This window comes from Ovis aries, chromosome 2, assembly GCF_016772045.2.
Source record: "Ovis aries strain OAR_USU_Benz2616 breed Rambouillet chromosome 2, ARS-UI_Ramb_v3.0, whole genome shotgun sequence".
In the NCBI taxonomy this organism is placed as follows: Eukaryota; Metazoa; Chordata; class Mammalia; order Artiodactyla; family Bovidae; genus Ovis; species Ovis aries.
The window spans coordinates 7,178,557-7,201,095 of record NC_056055.1 but is presented as its reverse complement, the minus strand read 5'-3'; the positions used below and the strand labels follow the sequence as shown (position 1 = coordinate 7,201,095).

The 22,539-nt window shown below is 46.4% G+C and overlaps 1 protein-coding gene and 1 long non-coding RNA gene across 4 annotated transcripts in view; one reads left to right on the top strand and one right to left on the bottom strand.

The window, feature by feature from the left end:
• ASTN2 (astrotactin 2) overlaps positions 1–22,539 on the bottom strand; it is a 1,032,871-nt gene that overhangs the window by 104,181 nt on the left and 906,151 nt on the right. The window lies entirely within an intron of this gene.
• Positions 4,641–9,582, top strand: LOC114112921 (uncharacterized). Its single transcript, XR_003588051.3, has 3 exons — positions 4,641–6,785; positions 6,920–7,156; positions 7,400–9,582. It is a non-coding gene; the product is annotated as an uncharacterized LOC114112921 (long non-coding RNA).

Here is a 22,539-nt window from a genome sequence, read left to right as displayed (position 1 = left end):
CCCCTCCTAATAGTCCTGTGAGATAGGCAGGAATTCCCATCCCTAAAAACAGAGAAACACCCTTGCCCCATGTAGGGAGCTTGAGACAAGGCCAAGGCTGGACTGGAACTCAGGCCCTCCTGACCCCTAAGACGCCTTGCTTGCCCTTGTTCCAGCACTTCCACTGTCTGCCAGGAAGAGAAGCAGGCTTGGCCCCCAGAGTCAGGAGATGTCAGCCTCTGGGCACACAGGGACCTAACCCCAGGCCTAAAGGAAGCGGAACACACTCAGCCTGCGCCGCCTTTCACAAGAAGCCAGGATGTGGTGCGGGGAGAGGAGGGGCATTCCACGGGCCTGCAGAACCCTTTGGGAGAACATTCATTTGGTTTCATCATCCCATGGAGAGTCTCCATCATGGTGACTCGCAAACATTAGAAGACACGGGATCACTTGGGGAGCGTGTAAAAAATAAAGATTCCCAGAAATTCTGATTCAGTAGCTTTGGGGTCAACAGAGTAATTTGCATTATTAACATGTTCTCCCTGGTGATTCTCTTATAAATGGACCACACATTGCAAAATAGTTTAGCCCTCCCTTGATGGAAATCCTCTCTCTCTCTCCTCCCAGCCTGGCCTGCCCCCACATCAGAATTCATCTTTGACCCACTGACTAGGTCAGTGTGAACACCCCTTCCTGCGGCCATTACCCACCGTTTCCTCCCGTCTGGTTTCATCTGGGCCCTAGACTGGGGAAGGCGTATCTGAGGAGGCAACAGAACCCCTCCACCTCTGTGAGGTCAGCCCCTGCCCAGGAATGTCAGCTCCCTGAAGCCTCCCTTCCTGACTTTTTTGGGACTTAATTCTCTTTCTCCAGAATTGCTTCTTGTCCTGTATTCCCTTCCACTGGGAACCTGGCGGTAGCATCTATATAGTCACTAGTCCTGACTCAACTCTTAAGAGTCTGTGTCCACTCTGTCCATTCAGTCTTCTCCTCCAGCAACACACACACACACACACACACACACACACACACCACACACACCCCCCCCACACACACACACACCCATCACCACCACCACTACTACAAACTCCACAGTGCTATGGATTCTGTATCTCAGCATCCCTCCCACCCTCCCCATTACCATCATTCCAACTTAGTCCCCACTTCCCCCTGGACCACTGCAGTTCAATCAGACTGAAAAGTAGGTTAGGAGGGATAAGAAATCGAACTGGGGCGCAAGGAAGCAGGACCTTGCTGTCTTAGATTCTTAGGAAATAGAGCCGTGGAGAATCAGGAGCAAAGAAAAGCAAGAGGATGTCTAACCAAGTTTGCAGTTCTATCCATAAAGATACGGCCAGCAGATTTTGAAACAGCCTGCCATATGTGTAAACACGTGTGCCTACATGTATGTGCACGGGTTTTATGTATCGAGACATATACATACATATATACACGTGTGTACACATGTACATATGCCCTTGATTGTAATAAATTTCAGAGAAACAGAAGTGTCCATGAAGAATTTGGTTCCTTGTTCCAGCAGTTTCCAGAGGCCAAAGTTGGCCCACTGGACTCTTATAACGCCAAAGAGTAAGATTCTTCCCTCATGGGATGTGTGAAGGTGTGGGTAAATTAGAAAAGCACATTCTAATTCAGCTTCCTCCCCATGCCTGAATTAATCTATCATCCAAAATGGGCATATTGGGACTTCCTGCTGGCCCAGTGGCTAAGACTTTGCACCCCCACTGTAGGGGCCCTGGGTTCAATACCTGGTCAAGGAACTAGATCTCACATGTTGCAACTAAGACCCAAATAAATAAATAAATATTTTAAAAGTAGTGATAAAATAGGCATATTACTAGGAAAATAATGTGTTTCACTTGCTTTCATTTATTTTCTTTGAGGGTATTGTTGTGTATGTATGCATGCACGCATGGGGGTAGGTGTTCGTTTCAACTGACAGCGAGTTTATAAAACGGGTGCTTCAAACTCTTATCTAAACAGGGAATCACTTATTCCTAATCAAATCTCAGGGGAAAACCAAACCGGTAAAGGTAAGGTGCTCTGCTGGTAGCACGAAGTGAATGGGTACAAACTCCTGTCTTCTCTAATTTCCCTCCCGTGGTGGCTCCTGGGGTGTCTCAAGGTAAACCTAAGTTTCTGATAACATAGTCTGAGAAACTGTTGATTTTGTCCAAACTCCTTATCCCGAGAGCCGGAGAGGAGACCATGCAGTGGTCTCTCCTATGGGAGAACTGGTATATGAACCTTTTCACACCAGTATCCCACCAGCTAAACGACTCTATCTCATATGCTTGTGTGAAAACCCAACCCAAGGGTTAAAGGAGAGATGAAGAGCCAAAGGCTGGCACCCTGAAACTTGGCATCACCTGGGGCCAGGTTTGGACTCCAGTGTTCTTGCCTGCAGAATCCCATGGACAGAGGAGTCTGACAGGCTACAGTCCATAGGGTCACAAAGAGCCAGACACAACTGAAGTGACTTAGCACGCATGCACTCTGGTCAAGCTGCCACGGGCAGAACGCAGAAATGACCTCTGCAGGACAGATAAGAACTTTCGGTGGGATTTTACCGCTTCCTTTGGAGATCTATGAATGTATTTGTGTCATGAAGAGAATGGGACAGATTCTGGTGAGGAGCGGGTGGTAAGCTGCAGAGAACAAGCCCAGTGCAGAGGAGAGGGCCAGGTGAGACAGAGACGGCTTCCCCTGGCTGAAAGTCTCAAGAGGTGTCTAAGACAAACAAATCCCCTGTTTGCTTTTTTTTTTTTTTAAAGTACCTTCCTTTTCACTTTTTTTTTTAATGGTCTGCTGGTTTGAGGAAGATTATGTGAATCTTCAGATGTGTCTTATATGAGGCCAGAGTGTCTACCTTTGACTCTAAAACAAGTATGATTAATAACCAGTTTCACTTCACTTCGTTTTTGTTCCCAAATTAAAAATAAATAAAGCGATGCAACTTCAGATGTTTATAGCATTCACCTCCAAGGAGCCCTAGATGAGGGGCTGAAGTCCAGACAGCACTGAGCCAGGGTTCACTGCTTATTTTTCTTCACTTTGCTCTTCTGGATCTCAACTCTCCGCATCTGTTATATCACCCTTATGGCCGGCAGATGTTGACTGGGCAGCAACTGAGTGTAAGGGCACAGAGTCTGGCCCTGAGATGGAACGGAAGGTGCGTGTGGGAAAAACTGCCTGCTCTCAGAATGCTGACAAACACGCAGCTCTGACGCGCAGTAGAAAGGGTGCCGGGTTTGGAACCAGAAAGACTCGAGCCCAAGCCAAATTTCTATCTGCCCAGGTGGGCATGACTCGGACAAAATGCTCCAGGTGAGTCTCTGCTGTATCATGAGGTTGTGGTAACAGCGCTTACCTAGGTAGCCCTAGTGACTTGTGCATGTTCAACAAAAGTCACAGCTTTTCTCACCTCTCTTAGAACACCTGGGCAAGTCAAACGTGGGGTCTACCAGTCTGCTGACTCGACCCTGAACAAAACTTGAAGTCGAGAAAATTGCCATGGAAGAACAGGACAGCAGCCTTCAGAGTCTTCTACCAGCTGTAAGTAAATATATCTGAGGATGCAAGCTACTCAATGAGTACTGAATGATTAAACTACTGATTAACAGTCAAAGTTCAGCACGCTTATGGATGATTTATTTTCTAGCTTATATAATTTAGCACAAATTACCTTATCACTATAGTAGTCACTTAATTTACTCAATAAAGCAGAAAGAATGTGAAAAAAAACAAATCAGTGTCTTTCTTAATGATTCTGTAGACACAGAGTGCTATGATGGAAAAAAAAAAAGTAATAATATAACCTTTTTCTTGACAAAGTCCTTTCCCAAGAGATCCCACCCCTGAAGAGTGAATTGTCCCCTTCAAAGAGGCAATTTGGCATGTATTTGGGAAGCAAGGGAGAACACACTCCAGAACCCAGAGCACTCGGTCTAGTCTCGTCCCACCATTGGCGCAGATTTACTGTGTGACAGCGAGCCAGTCCCCTCTCTGGTAAAAAAAAACATTCTATTGGGTTACAAGGTGTTTACCAAAGTGTGGGACACATCAGAATTAAATCATTTAGTATTAATAAAAGAACTTTCTAATCTTCTTTCAGCCCTTCCAATTCAGTCATGGAGAATGGCTTGCTTTGGTGAGAATGGCTTGCTTTGGTGCCAAAATGCTTTTGACAATTCTGTAACACCTGCCAACCTTCCTTTAAAAAATAAAACAAAACCAAAAAGGGGAGGGGGTGCAGAACAAGGCTGTAATCTAGAGCCTTCCAGAGGCAACAACACCTGTCCAGAATTATATAAAAATTGTTTTGTTTTCTTTCTATCGATTTTTAGAGTTATCTTCTATTTATGGCAAGTAATCCTGGTTTTTCCACTTACTGGTAGTGATAAAAATTTCCATTTAAAAATCATTGATTCAGCCAAAAATAAAAACAATAAAAACGGGTCCATTTTAAGAAGAATGCATTAAGTTAATAATATCCCGGGTATGATAAAACTGGGAAGGTGATGTTCAGACGAGGGATAGGAGAAACTGTGCCGGCTGATTTTCCAGGGTCCTTTGAAAAGGAAGACCCAGATGATGTGAGCTCTTCAAATCCTGAATCTGCCAGCCAGAACATTCTTAAGGGGATCAAATGGACTTCGGTTTTCAGGGAAACCGAGTATTGGTTTCCTGGAAAATTCATTTGTATAATGTGATTCCCAGATATTCCAGAACATCTATGTTCCTCAACCAGTTGTGTGGAAGGGACAGAAGCAGGTTGGCAGAGGCCCTGGGATGAGCCAAGCACCCTTCCGCTTTCGAAGCTCCACGAAACAGCCCACAGCCGCCTGAAGGCCACCACAGCAAGAGGCTGAGGCCCTGCGACTTCTCTGAGAGCCCCGGCCTGGGCCTCCCTGCACCCCGGCCAAGAGGAGAGGCCAGGCCAGAGGCACGGGCCAGCCCGCTCGTGCGTGGCTGCGAGCCCTGAGCCAAAAGTAAGTCAACAGCCCCAACACAGATCCCGCTCCTGTACCCTCCCCCACGCCACCCCAGCCTGAAATACAGCCAAGCAGGAGGGTGAGACCAGGACAAGCCTGAACTGCAGAGAACGGGTTTGAGTGGGAAAAGGGTGGGCTCATCCCTTACCACGCAGAACACTTCGCACCCTCTTTCGCCCTGCCCTCCACCCACAACCAGGCCATCAGGGTTCATCGAGACCCCTGACTGAAGCTGACCTCAGGGAAAGCTGCTATTAAACAGTGCTCTGAAGACTCTAGTAAGGTTGGTGGGGTGGGAGGTGGGGTGGGAGGGGGAAGGAAGTCCTCAGCTCTGCAGAGGGGAGGGGGGAACAATGGAGATGGATGTTTCCGTGAATTTCATATTCCGTGAACAATCCATGGTGTCAGCTAAATTAAAAAGACTAAATCCCCACCCTGGAGCTGGTAGCTGAATGACAAGAGCTGTGGGCTATGGAATGAGGAGAGACCTTGGGGTGGACGGAGGGGGCTATTTAGGATAACTAGCGGCTCTAGTTAGGAGCTACTAGCTCTGGGAGTACGTTGATCCATCAAGGGGACCAGTCATAAACTCACAGCACGGCAGCACCAGGCTGAGCACAAAGGATCTAGTAACATTCATCCGGCTGATCGTCCATTCAGCAAGACTGTGTTTAACACCCGCAAGGAGCGTGGCTCAGAGCTAAGTACTCAGGGTGTGACAGAGAACAGCCGGGCCCCATCCCTGCCCTCTGAGCACCCTACCTTCCTGCAAAGAAAGAGAAAATCTGAACAAATAATTGCAGTAAATGTAAAGAGAGACCTCAGGTGAGTAAATGCTTGAAACCCAAGTCACTCTGCTTAGAAGTGTCTGAGACACTTGGAGAAGTGTCTTCGTATTCCTGGTTTTAAATTTCCTGCGTGGTGACAAGCATGAAAGTCTAGATCCATGGGCTTTAAGTCCCAGGGTTCTTTAGAAAAGCAGAGGGGACTTCAGTCTAGATCCCTAAGATACCTGCTTTTAGTTCGTTTTGTACATTTGGCCCTTCTATTTATTTTTTTTAAATTTACTTTAATTGGAGGTTAATTACTTTACAAAACTGTGCTTGAATACAGGGTTCTGCTGATACTAAAGGAAGGGGGAGGAGGAGGGAAAGGGGACAGAGAAAAGGAATGGAGGGCGGGACAGAGAGAGAAGATGAGAAAGAGAGAGGAAGAGAGAGAGAGAAGGGCGGGGTGGGGAGGAAGAAAAATTGAGAAATCAAGAAGGAGGCTGATAAACTAGGTCACCAAGATTCCTTCCGATTTGGCTTTCAAGGGCGGTGATGACACAGATGTTCCCAAATTTAAGCCAGCAGCTCTGAGTGATAAGAAAGTATCTGTGGCATTCTATATCCATGACATTCACGGGCACATGCTGAAGCAATCTTCCAGCCCCTTTACCCATTTGTTTTCCTGCAAGCACCTAGGAAGTCACGGGAGTGTGCGTCCACACACGCGCAAGTGCACGTTATTGGTAAAGTGCAAGCCTTACATAAACAGAGGAATGTAGGGGAAGACGGCAAATCGATGCCCCACTGCGTGTGACTAAGCGCTGTCCGACTCAGCAATGGAGTGGTGCAAAGCCCAGGGCTCTGAGCTTAAATGGCCACTTTTTTCTGGATATGTGATCTGGAGGAACTGAACTTCTTCAAGTCTCCGTCTCTTGGCCTGTGAAATGGGAAGAAGAGTGTCTAACTCTGCAGCGTTCTTAGGTGGATTAAATACGAGAGTGTGATGACAGCACTCTGCCTGGTGAGGAACACATGATAGACTTTCATAGCTTATATTCTTCGCCCCTTTTTGGTCCTTTCCTAAATGTCTAGGCATGGACAGCCACCATTTGTCTGATGTGCTTTCTGATTTTTTCTTTCTTGCTTTCAATTCAGACAGTGACACTGTCACTTGGAAACTGTCCTTGAAGAAACCACAGGTTGGCACAGAAGCGAAAGGACTGCAATTTGGAGGAGCTTTGGCTGAGTCTCTTCACATCCCCACATAAATTACCTAAGTAATGTCTGGTCCTCCAGTGGAATAGTGGAAACTGTATATGAGCAAAGATGGAAAAAAAAGATATGAATTATCTGCAATCACTGCACTTCAAAATAACCACTGTTGGCATCTTGGTGTGTATATCCCCTACTTTTTTTCTAAGTATATATAAACAAATATAATATTTTCTATAAGCCCCCAGGGTGAAATAGGCACTGTGATAATACAGACAAACAAAAACACTATAACAAACCACACACACCTCTTATTTTGTTCTTTGGTTCCTTAGCAGCTCTGAATCTGTATTTGCTTCAAGTACTATTCATGTTCCAAGAGGCTGTGACTGGATACACACGGGTGGATTTTTGTTTTTACAGAAGTCCCATCACAGAGCTATCAGCAGAGAAGTAAAATGACCACGTCCCGCTGTTGCAATCCACCTTGCCGCCACTGAGCCCTGGGCTGCCAGTAGGAACATGTGACGAGGACTGAGATGAAGACTACGTGCCTGGGCCTGGTCTGTGCTAGCTGACAGGGGACCCCCTTCCTGTCTTTTGTAAGGCTGCTGGAGCACAGAAGCAGCCAGGGCTGAGGCCGAGGTGGGGATCCCAGTGATGTGAGCTTGTCTGAGCCCCAGTTCTCCTCTGAGGAAAAACGGAGATGAGAGCCGTACCCACTTTACAAGACTGATATGAGGACTGAACAGATGGTAAGATTGCCTGGCACGCGCCAGCTGCTTAATAAGCGCAGAGTCCTGTTCATTTTCTCATTCATTCAGCAGGTATTTGTTAAGGATCTACCGTGAACCCACCACTCTTGTAGGCGCTCGGAACAGACCAGTCAACAAAACAGAAAGGACAAAAGAAATGGTGACTTGCTGCTCTTCTGGAGCTTACACCGGGGGAACAGGGGAAGCAGTATCAACCCCACTCTCCCAGCCTTCTGTCCCGCCAGCCAGGGCCTCCTGGGGAAGACCTGAGTCTCTGGGGCTGGAGGAGGCCTCCCCTTCTCTGCACTCGGGTACCCAGTGTGGCTCAGGGACCTTGGGGATCTCCACGCTAGGCCCTTTTTCCAGGGTAGAGCCTCTGTCCTAACCTTACTCCAGCCCCCAGACAGAAGCAGAAGGCAGAGACCCTGGGAAAGTAACCAGACCAGATGCACGGTTCGGGGAGGGGAAGGTCAACAGACACCGGCGAATCCATCTCTGCCAGGCCCTATGGGACCAGTGCTGAGAACCGAGGTGAAACAAATCCAGTTTTTCTGGCTTTTCCTCCCACAACTTATTTAAGGCAAATTCTAATCTGGATTCATTGTGAGCTATCTACAGTCTTTTACCTTTAATTTGACTTAGTGTGCTTATGCCATTATTTGTAGAGCTGCAGAAAAGAAGTTTGAGGACATTTCATTATGGAGTTGCTGACTGAAAATGGCGTACACACTGCATGACCTTTCTAAACAACAACAACAACAACAAAAAGATTGCGTGGTAGCTCTAGCCCTCACTTTTTAAGAAATCTCCAGACTGGTCCCCATAGTGGTTATATCACTTTACATTCCCACCAACCTTGCAAGAAGGTTCCCTCTTCTCCACATTCTGTCCAGCCTTTATTATTTGTAGATTTTTTTAACATGGCCATTCTGACCAGTGTGAGGTGATACCTCATTTGCAAGGCACTGATGGAGACGTGGAGAGCAGACTGGCAGACACAGTGTGGGAGGGACGAACGGAGAAAGTATCACGGAAACGTGCACATTATCACACGTGTAGCAGACGGCCTCTGTGACGCAGGGAGCTCAGCGCAGTGCTCGGCGACAACCTAGAGGGGTGGGAGGAGCTTCAAGAGGCAGGGACCGTATGTATGCCCGTGGCTCACCCATGCTGATGGATGGCAGAAGCCAGCATAATGTTGTAAAGCAAATATCTTGCAATTAAAAAAAAATTTTTTTAATAAATAAATTCCAGCCCTTTAAAAAAAAAAAATCTGAATCCAGAAGCACACCTAGCACTAAGGATTTTGGATAAGGGATTGTGGGCCTGTAGGACTGTTTCTTCTGTTTTACAGGAAACCTATGGGACTTGTCCAAGGTTGCACTCTAGTAACAGAATCCAGATTTGCACTCTGGAAGTCTGATTTAAGAATGCGTATTCTCTAAACTCTTCATACAGGCCTCTACACTACTCTGTTACTCCCCTAAGTCCTGGGTATTCATTGGAAGGACGGATGTTGAAGCTAAAACTCCAATGCTTTGGCCATCTGATGTGAAGAGCTGACTCATTGGAAAAGACCCTGATGCTGGGAGGGATTGGGGGCAGGAGGAGAAGGGGACGACAGAGGATGAGATGGTTGGATGGCATCATAGACTCGATGGACATGGGTTTGGGTGGACTCCGGGAGTTGGTGATGGACAGGGAGGCCTGGCGTGCTGCGGTTCATGGAGTCGCAAAGAGTCGGACACGACTGAGCGACTGAAATGAACTGAAACTATTATTGCTTCCTGGCAATTTATCTCCCTTTATTTTTTCATTTAATCCTCACAACAATAAAACAGATAGCTACCATTACTGTCCATATTTTGTTGGTAAAGAAGCAATTGTTTAAAGTGATGTATTTAAGGTCATGTAGCTTAACAGGCAGTATGACTGGGATTTGAATCCAGGACTGTCTGGTTCTAATGCCTACTCTGAATTACTGTACTATACTTGCCATAGCCCAGCGGGGCCCCAAATGGTCTGCCATCACACATGACTTACAGGTGTAAAGATATTACTGACATATATGTAAGTTTAAGGTATACAATATGATGACCTGATGCATATAAATATATTGTGAAATGATTAGTACCACAAGCTTAGTTAATAGTTCCATGCACTCTCATAATAGCTTCTTTTAAAAAAAACTGTATATTAATAACTTTTAAGAGCTACTCTTTTAATAACTTTTAAATATATAACTCAGCACTGTTAATTATAGCTGCCAGGCCGTATGTTAGATTCCCAGAACTGACTCAATTTATAACCGAAAATACGTACCCTTTGATTAACACTCCCCATTCCCCAACCCTTCCCCACTAGTACCTGGCAACCATCATTCTACTATTTTCTTTGAGTTTTTAGATTCCACATGGTCAGTGAGAACATACAGTATTTCTCATTTTCTGTTAAACTTATTTCACTGAGGATAGTGACTGAAAGTCCATCTGTATTGTGTGAAAAGACAGAATTTCCTTCTTTTTATAAATGAACGTATATATGTGTGTGTGTGTGTACATATGTTTTTCACATATAATTATATATATGTATATATAACATATGTCTTTTGTCTACATTTTCTTTATCCATTTATCTATCGCTAGAAACTTAGGTTGTTTTGAAAGTGAAAGACACTCTGTCATGTCCGACTTTTTGCGACCCCGTGGACTATTCAGTCCATGGAATTCTCCAGGCCAGAATACTGGAGTGGGTAGCCTTTCCCTTCTCCAGGGGATCTTCCCAACCCAGGGATCAAACTCAGGTCTCCTGCATTGCAGGTAGATTCTTTAACCAGCTGAGTCACCAGGGTTTTAGAGGCAACGGAATTCAAATATTCATATTTGGGCCTGGATAGAAAGTGGAGAAGGAAGATGGTGAGGATGCTTCTCAGAGAAAGTGAAAGTTACCTCAAAGAATCACGACTGGTGTTTGACAGGTAAAGGGGCAGAGAAAGGTAACCACAGGAACAGGAAACAAAGCGTAAACAGACTAGGATGACTGAGCAGAGTAGACAGAAAAACCCTGATCGTTTGTGAAAATGAGGCTGAGAGTTTGCGGTGGGGCGGGGGGTGGGGGGGGCGCAAGGGCGGGGCGGGGAGTCTGCAGACATCATACACACTGAAAGCTGATGTTCTAAAAAGAATAATATAGTTCCTGCTTCACGCTCAAGCTCATCTCACGAGCACAGATTCTCCAAACACCCCCCTCAGCCCTCTCATCTTTCACCCTCTCACGCGGTGTGCAACAAGCTATTTGGTCACCTTTCTCTGAATGTCTCCCCAACCAGGCTGGAAAGCTCCTGTGATCAATAGCTATGATTTATTCATCTTCGTTTCCCCAATGTCTGGTATAAAGGCCCTGGTAGAAGTTCAAGAAATGTTTATTGATCCAAACTGAACTGAAGTAAAATAAAAGAAGTGGAGGCAAAATCATTTGCATTTTTCTCGTCTCTCTGCTATATCAGTTCTCATATTTTACATCCTAAAGCGTCGATCGTCAGGTTCCAGATCAGAAAAAGCCAAACTGAGTTCCCGAGACAAAAGAGACCACCAATGAGAAAAATAGAACAACTTAGAGAAAGACAGACATAATGAGACAGAAAACACAAGAATCTCCTTGTCAAAATCTGGAGGGGTTCGTTGGCATCCCCCACAAGCCCCAGGGAGCAAAGATAAAGATCCCATCCCTATGGCTATCAAGCTGCATCCATTACATACCACCGCTAATTTAATTTTTACAGCGTGAACTGACCTGCCAAACTTTTATTGCTGAGACTACTTGAGAAAGTAGCTATGGAGGGCTGAGATGGAAAAAGCCATGCCCTCCTCTTCCACAGGCCTGGGTCATAGGTGTTCCCTTTTCGTTCCCTTGGCTTTCTCCCAATTCTCGTAATTGTGACTCCTTATATTTCATTAGGGGTTCCCTACTGGCCAGGAAAATTTTTAAATCTGAGGTCATTTCTGCATCCTGAGCAGCCTTTCTCTCAGCAGACAAGCAGGAGGCAGAAACCCAAACCAAGGTGGCTGCCTTTGGGCCATGAAGCTTGAGTGATAGACATCAGCTGAGGTTAAACCAAACAGCATTGCAGAAGCTGGGAGACTCCTAAGCGAGTTTCAACCCAATGTCTCCCAAAGTGGGATCCTAAAGATTGCTTCTTTGGGAGGTGCAGTATAGTCAGATGCATTTAGGATATATTCCCTGATAATCCCTCTCCTTGAGATTCACAATAACCTTCACCATATTCACGTCTCTGAGAAGTCACTGAATAAAGAAACCCACTTCGATTGGATTAACCCATTTCCCTAGCTAATCCCAAGACTCTTTTTAGGTTCTTCAGCTCACTTATTAGACTGCCACGGTACTATAATGTACTTCTGTGTAGAGTCTGGAGTTCAGGTCAAGGAAAGGTGAGCATGACCTTGGCAATTTAAAGAATGCTTCTTGGAGAATGCAAGGCTTAAACAGGACCTTGAAGGATGACCAAATGGACCTTTGCTGGCAAAGTACTGTCTCTGCTTTTTAATACGCTGTCAAGGTTGGTCATAGCTTTTCTTCTAGGGAGCAAGCATCTTTTAATTTCATGGCTACAGTCATCATCTGTAGTGATTTTGGAGCCCCCCAAAATAAAGTCTCTCATTGTTTCCATTATTTCCCCATCTATTTGCCATGAAATGATGGGACCATGCTGAAGCTGAAACTCCAATCCTTTGGCCACCTGATGCAAAGAACTGACTCATTTGAAAAGACCCTGATGCTGGCAAAGATTGAAGGCAGGAGGAGAAGGGGACGACAGAGGATGAGATGGTTGGATGGCATCACCAACTCAATGGACGTGAATTTGAGCAAACTCTGGGAGTTGGTGATGGACAGGGAGGTCTGGCATGCTGCAGTCCATGGGGTTGCAAAGAGTCAGACACAGCTGAATGACTGAACTGACTGACTGATGGGACCGGATGCCATGATCTTAGTTTTTTCTGAATGTTGAGTTTTAAGCCAACTTTTTCACTCTCCTCTTTTGCTTTCATCAAGAGGCTCTTTAGTTCCTCTTCACTTTCTGCCATAAGGGTGGTGTCATCTGCGTATCTAAGGTTATTGATATTTCTCCTGGAGATCTTGATTCCAGCTTGTGTTTCTTCCAGTCCAGCATCTCACATGATGTACTCTGCATATAAGTTAAATAAACAAGGTGACAATATACAGCCTTGACGTACTCCTTTCCTGATTTGGAACCAGTCTGTTGCTCCACGTCCAGTTTTAACTGTTGCTTCTTAACCTGCATACAGATTTCTCAGGAGGTCCGTCTAGTCAAAGCTATGGTTTTTCCAGTAGTCATGTATGGATATGAGAGTTGGACTATAAAGAAAGTTGAGTGCTGCAGAATTGATGCTTTTGAACTGTGGTGTTGGAGAAGACTCTTGAGAGTCCCCTGGACTGCAAGGAGATCCAACCAGTCCATCCTAAAGAAGATCAGTCCTGAATATTCATGGAAAGGACTGATGCTGAAGCTGAAACTCTAATACTTTTGGCCACTGGGTGCTAAAAACTGACTCATTTGAAAAGACCCTGATGCTAGGAAAGATTGAAGGCGGGAGGAGAAGGGGACAAGAGAGGATGAAGTGGTTGGATGGTACCACTGACTCGATGGACATGAGTTTGAGTAAGCTGCAGGAGTTGGGGATGGACAGGGAAGCCTGGTGTGCTGCAGTCCATGGGGTCACAAAGAATCAGACATTACTGAGCGACTGAACTGAACTGAGCTGAAGGATGAAGAACGAGGAGGCACTTATCAGACAGAAGAGAGGGGCAAGTCAGAAGGACTTGCCTCATGGAACTTGCATTCTGCTGTGTGAGAAAAGCCATAGCGACCATCAGCAAGCAGTTCCTCTGACCAGATGCTCAAGGAAAAGGGGACGAGGCCCGCGGGTTAATTAAGAATTCTCCCAGCAGAGTGGCAGGGAAAAGGAATTGGAACTAGAACACGGTTCCTTTTCCACACCTCAAATACAGCAGGTAAGATTCCACCTCAGGGCCTTTGCACAGTGTCTGCCAGGGACACTCTTCCTCCAGGCCCCTCACCTCCTTCAGGTCTTGCTCAAAGGCTGCCCTCTTCTGACCACCTTATTTAAAGTTCTGTAGACCTCCACTTCTAATAACTTCTCTGCTCATTTTTTTTCTTTGGTTCCCCTTATCACCTTCTAATAAACAATATATTTTGCTTTTTAGAAAAGTAGAAATTGTTTCCTTCTACTTCTAGAGTCATCCTATGTGAGTGGTGCCCCTAGAGTTATGAAACATGATGGTAATCCCACCCGCCAAGTTTTGTCTGTTTCGTTCACTCATGCATCCCCAGCACCTGATGCCTAGTACCCAGTGAGCACTCCACAGGCATTTGTTGAATAAATGAATTAATAAGTGAATGAAAATTGTGGGAAATTTGAAGGACAAAGAAAAGATGGAGATAATAAGCATTTGTTTAGCATAAACTCTTTGCAAAGCATACAGATCATAGAAATAAGATCAGTGTTATCATGAGTCAACTGAAGCTCAGACAGGTAAAGGACTTAACTCAGTGCCATAGAGCAAATGAGTAGAGAAGTGCAGACGCAAACCGGGATCTGATTCAAATAGTTAAAAAGACTTAGGCTTGGTTAACTTTTAATGATCTCAAGTGGCTCCTTCGGTTCTTGCTCTTCACCTTAATGCACTTTTCCCCTGAACTAAATGTGCAGCTTTCTGAAGTGTCTCGGGCTGCATGGAACTGGTTGGCTCCTAGTCATGGGACTGATGAATAATAGCACGGAAGCCCTTGGTGCTGGGGATGACTCAGCAGACCAGGGCTGGGGAAAGGAGCCCACCTCTCCCCACCCCAAACACCTCATTCATTCTCTGATGTCAGGCGCCTGACTACCCCAATGTGGGGCCAGTTAATAGCTCAGCCTATAAACGAGTGCGTAACAAAGTCTACTGCAAGGCCATCGTCACTCGGTCAAGTTTGGCTGATCTCTGTGCTGGCCACATGATTATTCCAACTGGCTATGGTCTCCTGCCTGGGGTCACTCAGAAATTCTTCACTTCTTAGCTGGAAATCTACTGACTCACAGTGCTTATAAGGGGATTCAAGAGCTCCTTCCTCCCTGCCTCCCCTCATTCTCCCCACCTTCCTTCATTAATCCATCCACCCAGTATTTCATACAGCTATATATTCGTCTATTAATTCATCTCTGAACTCATCTGTTCCTTCATTCATTTACTCATGAATTGCTATTGCCTTAAATTATAAGCTATGCCATTCATGTTTTCATTCATAAAGACATATATCAATCTATTCTTTCTCTTAGTTTAACCAGGTATTACAAAGAATATTGAGAATTATCTGATCTGGTAGAAAGAACGTGACCTCCTCAAATATAATTTTCCAACTAAAAGAAGTAGAGTGGTGGTTGGGGAGGAGCAGGGTGCAGAGGCAGGGCTTGATGATACAAAACCTCTAAGTCAGTCAGAATCAAAGACCTCCTCCAATTCTATAATTCCTTGAGTTTACAAAGGGTAAGATGTAACTCTTGCCCTACAAAACCTCACAGACTAGGAAAGGGCCTTTACTGTCATTCATATATTTTACATCCCAACCTAGTACATACATGCATCGATATGAGTTCAAAACAAAGCTTTATGAAATAATATTTACCCTTGCTATATGCAATATAATCTATTATATATTCATGTTAACTGTTGCACAAAATAGAGTAAGTTGAATTCATAATCCACAATAGTTATCACCTGAAGCTCAGGAACTACAGTTTAGAAAGTCAAGAGACAGGCTTAGTTACAAGGATGTATATAATTCAAGCTAGCTACTTGGTCTCACTATCATAGATTCTCTCATAATCCTCCAGATCCAACAGCCATCTACTCAAGTAGGTGCTATCACTTAAATGCCTCTTAATTGACTATCCTTCTCCATATCCGTGTTCCTGCTATCTCCCTCTCACGGGGACCTCGCTTCCAGTCCTGTCTCCTGTCTTACCCCTTCAGTCCATCCTCCAAACTGCAGTCAGTGATTATGCTAAAAAATGCATTTGATGAAAAGTCTGTAATGCTCCTCCCTTATCCACGGTCTACAAAAGTGAATAAATAGATCCAATCCCTTGCTTTGTCTGGCCTTGATTCCTTCTCCAGGGTCATTTCTAACTTCACTCTTGTATCTATGCTGAACCCATGTTGATTTGCTTGTAAATCTTTGAATCTTATGTGCTCTTCCATGTCTCTGAGCCTTCGCCTTTGAAGATTTTCTTTCTGTCCAGAACCCCCATTCTACCCAAGACTGGTCCCCATTCAAGGATCACCACGTATTTTTCTATGCAGCCTTTACTGACAAGCCTCCCTGCCATCCCCCTTACTTTTCACGCTGTCCTGAGTGTGTCAGTTTACTTGTCAGTCCCACTTGGATGGGTCCCCTAAGTTTAAGGACCATGTTTCAAACCTCTCTTTATCCTCTAGACTTGACACAGTGCTTGGCACAGATTTACTTGCTTAGAAACTACCTTTAAAGTTGTATGACGTGATCTGGATAAGACACATCCAGTGGGGTCTGATGTGTTTATATCTGTGGGGGCCAGGAGAATGCGTCTAGGAAGTTCAACAATCAGAGGCTTGGTTAACCAAGAACCCTAGTTTGAGTGTTCCAAATTCCATCACTATATTAGCATCGAGGCCGCACTTCTTAAAGCCTGCTCCCAACTAGTGACTGGGCGCAGCAGGTATACTGAGACACAGGACTCCTCTTTGGATGGTAAACCGCCTTGAAAGCTCCCGAAAGGCCTCAACAAACACTCCTTAACTTCTCTCTCCTTCTCTCATTTGCACCACAATCTGAAGACACTCCCAGTCTTCATAGCAACTTCTCATCTCCCATACACGTGTTTCTCCTAAGAAAGACCTTGAACATTTCATCCCTTCTCAGATGCTTCAGAGGACCTGCAATAGCAAACTAGCCTCGATGTATATGTGAGGGAACTGAAGGTCAAAGAGGTCACATGACTTGTGAACCATTCATGAGACTGGGGTCCAGCGGTATGCTGGTAAATGTTCAACAACTGGCTCTCTGGAGAAGGAAAAAAAAAAAAAAAGTGGGAGAGGTGCTGACTCATAGCATCAGCTGATTTCCACGGTGTAAATACTTCTATCATGGCCAGTTTAGACACTTTCCCACCACTCCCAACGTGACATCACTGAATATGGAGCTGGGGAGAGCTGTGCGTGCCTGTCCTCAGGACTCAGGGGTACAGTGGCTCCAGCACCCCTCTGGGAGGCTGCGAGCCCTGGGTTCTGTCTCTTCACTGGGCATCTTTGGACAGACATCCCCAGTTCCGCTTCACTCCCGAGTGCTCTTCTCGGGAGAGGCCTGCAGCCACCGTGTCCCTGGAAGTCTCTGTCAGGTCACCGGGCTGGAAACCTTGGGTACCTTCGGCTTCTCCGTGAGTCCAGGAGGTGGATCGGGGCTTTCACGTTCCTTGAAAGGGAGGCTCTGCTATGGGAGTGGTCACTTGCTGTTTTCTTAGAGAGGATCTGTGATACCAAGGCGGCCTTGGGTAAGCTACCTGATGTGACATGGAAGAAGGATGGAAGGAGAGAAGGCAGAAGACAAGGTCACCAATAAGAGGTGGCTTAAATAAGAGACGTAGAGCCTGGGTTTATGGGGACTGTTTCTCTGAAGACCTCAAGGAGGGGAGAGAGGGATAAACAGAGAAAGGAGGGAGGGGATTAAGGCCACACTCCCTAGTTCCTGAGCCTTTACTGTTAACACCTGGCAAGTCTCCATGAAGCCTCTCGGATTTCACACCTCACTCTCCAATATCAAGGTGAGGATTACTGTCGCCATGTCACAGATGTAGAGACTGAGCCTCAGAGAGACTGGGCCTCTAATGACAACGTGAAAGAGGCGGCAAAGACAGCAGCTTACAGTCACTGAACCTTGACTGTGTACAGCACGTCCCAGCAACCCTATGAGGTGCTGCTACTGTTCCTTCCTAAAGATGTTACTAAACTCCTAGCAAATGGGAGGCTGAAACTATAACACGCTTTGTCTCGCTGTTGCTGTCGTTGCTCAGTCACTAGGTCATGTCTGACTCTGCGACCCGCGCCCCCCCCGCCCCCCCCAGACTGCAGACTGCCAGGCTTCCCTGTCCTTCATTACCTCCCGGAGTTTGCTCAAGTCACATCTGGTCGAGTCGACGATGCTATCTAAACATCTCATCCTCTGCCGCCCTCTTCTCCTTTTGCCTTCAATCTTTCCCAGCATCAGGGTCTTTTCCAATGAGATGACTCTTCATCTCAGGTGGCCAAAGTATTGGAGCTTCAGTATCAGTCCTTCCAATTAATAGTCAGGGTTGATTTCCTTTAGGATTCACTGCTTGGATCTCCTTGCAGTCCAAGGGACTCTCAAGAGTCTTCTCCAACACCACAGCTCAAAAGCATCAATTCTTTGGCACTCAGCCTTCTTTATGGTCCAATTCTCACATCCATCCATGACTACTGGAAAAATGTTGTATCTTGCTCTAGAGGCCACTAATAACTCAGATTAAGTCCCCATAGGTGGGATATACTCTTTCACTTCTCCTTCTCAAATGGGGACAGAGATTAAGAAATGCACAGTGTTAAAAGGAATGGCCCAGAGATCCATTTTGCAGATGGCAAATCTGGGGAGCCCTCCCCATGGAGACAAAGATGCTTGGAATTTTAACCCTGGATTGTATCAGCAGATCAGCCCAGAGTTAACTCAGGAGTTTTTGTGGACGCTTTGCCCTAAGTCATTAGTCTACCAAGAATAGCTAGGGAGAAAATGAAATATATTTAAGGACAAAGGCAGCCATTGACCTCTTCATCCTGGGAATCTGAGTCTGTAGCCAAATTTCAGACACAGCTGGATAATTCTAGCGTAAATCCCCTTGCTGAGTAAGAGACGGATCCCACCAGAATAAATAACAACATGTGAACACAGTGGCCTCCTGGCTTCATCGGCTAACTCTCCATTCTCGACACACAGGCCTCGGTGAGGAAACTCAAGGCTGTTCCATCACCAGTCTGAAGCTGCCCCTCTCTGACCCCAGGCCCAGCTATCACATAGCACTTGCATGTGGACAGAGCCAGGCTTTAATAAGATAGCTGATGGCACCTAAAATACAGCTTGAACAAACTCAGCCAGGTGACATTCAAGGGGTCGGGAGTGGAGGCCTCTCCTTTCCAAGGGAGCCACCTGGAAGACAGTCAACAACTGTGTGATGTGCTAAAGGGCCCAGGGGAGGGACAACAGCACTTTCTAGTTATTCCAAAGTGATCTTTGCTAGACAAGATGAGCTCTTTTATAACCTTGACACCATGAAAAGTGATAGGGCCATGCTTGGCTCGGGGAGCAGTAGGAAGTTGAACAGACGAGAGATTAGGGGCTCCGGGTTTTGATAATCAGCTCTGTGACCTTGAACAACATACTCTTCTCCTTTGATCTGAGTGTTCTCCCTAAATCAGGCGAGTGGGGAGGAGTGCCCCGGCCCATGTACCCAGGTTGGTCAGGAAAGCCAGAGGCCAGGACAGTTAGGAGTGATTGCTCAGAGTCAGACATGCCTGATTTGTACCTCAGTTGTCACTGGGTAGCTGTGAAGCCCCTGGCAAGCCACTATGTATCTCTGAGCTTTGATCCGCTCGTCTGTGAAAGTGACAAACACAGTGCCTGCCTTACAGGAGTGCTGTGAACATGTGATGGCATACACACGCAAAATGCTAGCACAGTTCCTGGCACAACGGGAAGCATTTAATAAACGGCGGCTGACACACTTATTAACCAAAGCATGTGTGCTTATTCGCTTCAGTCGTGTCCAACTCTTTGCAACCTCCTGGACTGTAGCCCACCAGACTCCTCTATCCATGGGGATTCTCCAGGCAAGAATACTGGAGTGGGTTGCCATGCCCTCCTCCAGGAGACCTTCCCAACCCAGGGATCGAACCTGTGTCTCCCACATTGCAGGTGGAATCTTTACTGTCTGAGCCACCAGGGAAGCCCAATGAAAGCACAGCAGTAATAAGCTGAGGTATGTTATTGGACCTCAGCTGTCCATCACTGCTGCTGCTCCTGCTAAGTCGCTTCAGTCGTGTCCGACTCTGTGCGACCCCATGGACGGCAGCCCACCAGGCTCCCCCGTCCCTGGGATTCTCCAGGCAAGAGTACTGGAGTGGGTTGCCATTTCCTTCTCCAATGCATGGAAGTGAAAAGTGAAGGTGAAGTCGCTCAGTCAGACTCTTCGCAACCCCATGGACTATAGCCTACCAGGCTCCTCCACCCATGGGATTTTCCAGGCAAGAGCAGTGGAGTGGGGGTGCCATCGCCTTCTCTGTGTCCATCACTAGATGATCCCAAATGTTCCTTCCACCCCTGCAGTTATCCAATAACCCACAACAGGCACTTAGAGAACAGAAAGATGAGCTCCAGACCATGCACTGGAAAACAGGATTCAGCTCTCCTTAGCTTTAGGCCACACAGGGCTCCCTGGTTCTCTTGCTATTTCTTCTTTCTGGATCTACAGTCGTTGCTGTTGTTCAGTTGCTAAGTTGTGTCCAACTCTGCGATCCCATGGACTGCAGCATGTCATGCTTCCCTGTCCTTCACTATCCCCCAGAGTCTGCTCAGAGTCATCTCCACTGAATTGGTGAGGCCATCCAAGCATCTCATCCTCTACCATCCCCTTCTCCTCCTGCCTTCAATCTTTCCCAGCATCAGGGTCTTTTCCAATGAGTTGGCTCTTTGCATCAGGAGGCCAAAATACTGGAGCATCAGCTTCAGCATCATGCCTTCCATTGAATATTGAGGGTTAATTTCTTTTAGGATTGACTGGTTTGATCTCCTTGCTGTCCAAGGGACTCTCAAGAGTCGTCTCCAACACCACAATTTGAAAGCATCCATTTTTTGACACTCAGCCTTCTTTGTGGTCCAACTCTCACATCCATACATGACTACTGGAAAAGCCATAGCTTTGACATAGGGACTTTTGTTGGCAAAGTGATGCCTTTGCTTTTTAATATGCTGTCTAGGTCTGTCATAGCTTTTCTTCCAAGGAGGAAGTGTCTGAAATTCATGGCTGCAGTCAACATCCACAGTGATTTGGGAGCCCAAGAAAATAAAATCTATCACTGCTTCCATTTTTCCCTCTCCTGTTTGCCATGAAGTGATGGGACCCAATGCCATGATCTTAGTTTTTTAATGTTGTGTTTCAAGCCAGCTTTTTCACTCTCCTCTTTCATCCTCATCAGGAGGCTCTGCAGACCACTAGAGAAATCTGGGAAGCTAGAGATCCATCCCTAACACCCACTTCAAACAGCAGGCAGAATCCTGACGGAGCCAAAGGCTGAAGCACACAAGGATGGTGGGTCTCATCAGGAACATGGGAACCACATATCAGCACCCAAGTCAGGGACCTGATGTCAGGCCCAGAAACTGGAGGACATAGGCTCTTGCAGAACGACCAGCAACTTTATCACCCAAGATTCCCTCTTGCTGTTGGGAGAATGTAAAGTATGCCCTCAGGCCAGCTAACTCAGAGTTACTTTGCTGAGACCGTCTCTCTCCCCTTTCTGCTGACTCTCACTAGAGATCTGAAAAGCCAGGGGAAATAATTATTACCACACAGTGAAGTAGAGGTAGTGCTTGAAGTCAAGCTGACGGGTTTGAATCCAGACCTCTCACTGTGCAGCTTTGTGCAGGCAGCTTTACATCTGCAGCCTTGGTTTCTTCATCCGTAACATGGAGCTGCTAAGCCCTGTTTTCCAGAGTTTGTTTTATGAGCTGTAAACAAGATAATGGATGCACAGTACCCAGCACAGTGTGTGTGGTAGATTTTCAATTAATGTTCACCCCTTTGCCCTCTTTTTTCCTAATCAATATAAAAGGAACTAAATTCTATACATTCTTCTATACGTTCACTTAACCCTTTGTTCACTTACCATTCTGTGTCTCTATCCTGCTGTTGTTCGGTCAGTCACCTACGACTCTTCACGACCCCGTGGACTGCAGCACGCCAGGCTTCCCTGTCCTTCACTGTCTCTCCCAAGTTTGCTCAGACTCGTGTCCATTGAGTCGAAGATGCTGTCTATCCCCCCTTATGCTGTACATTTTGGAAGACAGGTTTTGCGTCTCCTGTTTCTATATCCTGGGGCCCTGCCCTGGCCAAAACGAGGATGGCTGCTCGAGAGGGTCTGCTGCTCTGAAGCTGCTTCACTGGAAACCCCACGCTTCCAAGAAGAGGCTTATACTTTCCTATGTGATAAGCAAGCTTGTAGGAGCCCTTTACCATCCTGATCTGCCCTGTCCTCTCTGGAGGGACAGCCCCTGATAGGATTGCTCAAGTTGTCTGTTTTTATTTTGAAAAAAGTGCACTTTCAGAGGGGAGAATGAAATCTACCCTGAGTCTGGTAATCGTTTCTTGGTGATCCTGGGGCCAGGGGCCAGTCAGACTGTGGACTGTACACAGCTCATAGATCAGGATTAAATGAGATGGCGTGGGTCGGGGCAGGTCTCCCTGGAGCTGCAGGGCCCCAGGGAGACGGAGCTGTGGTGTGGTGCCTCTGACCCTGCCCCCACGCTGGTGGCTCACGTTCACAGGGGCCACCATCCATCCCAGCTGTAGCCACCAAGTCGGTGTGGCCTCCCCCAGGGTCCCCACCAGAAGCTGGCTTGCTCTCTGCTCCAGTGACGGGTGAGGAGTGGGGAGGAGGAGAGGCGAG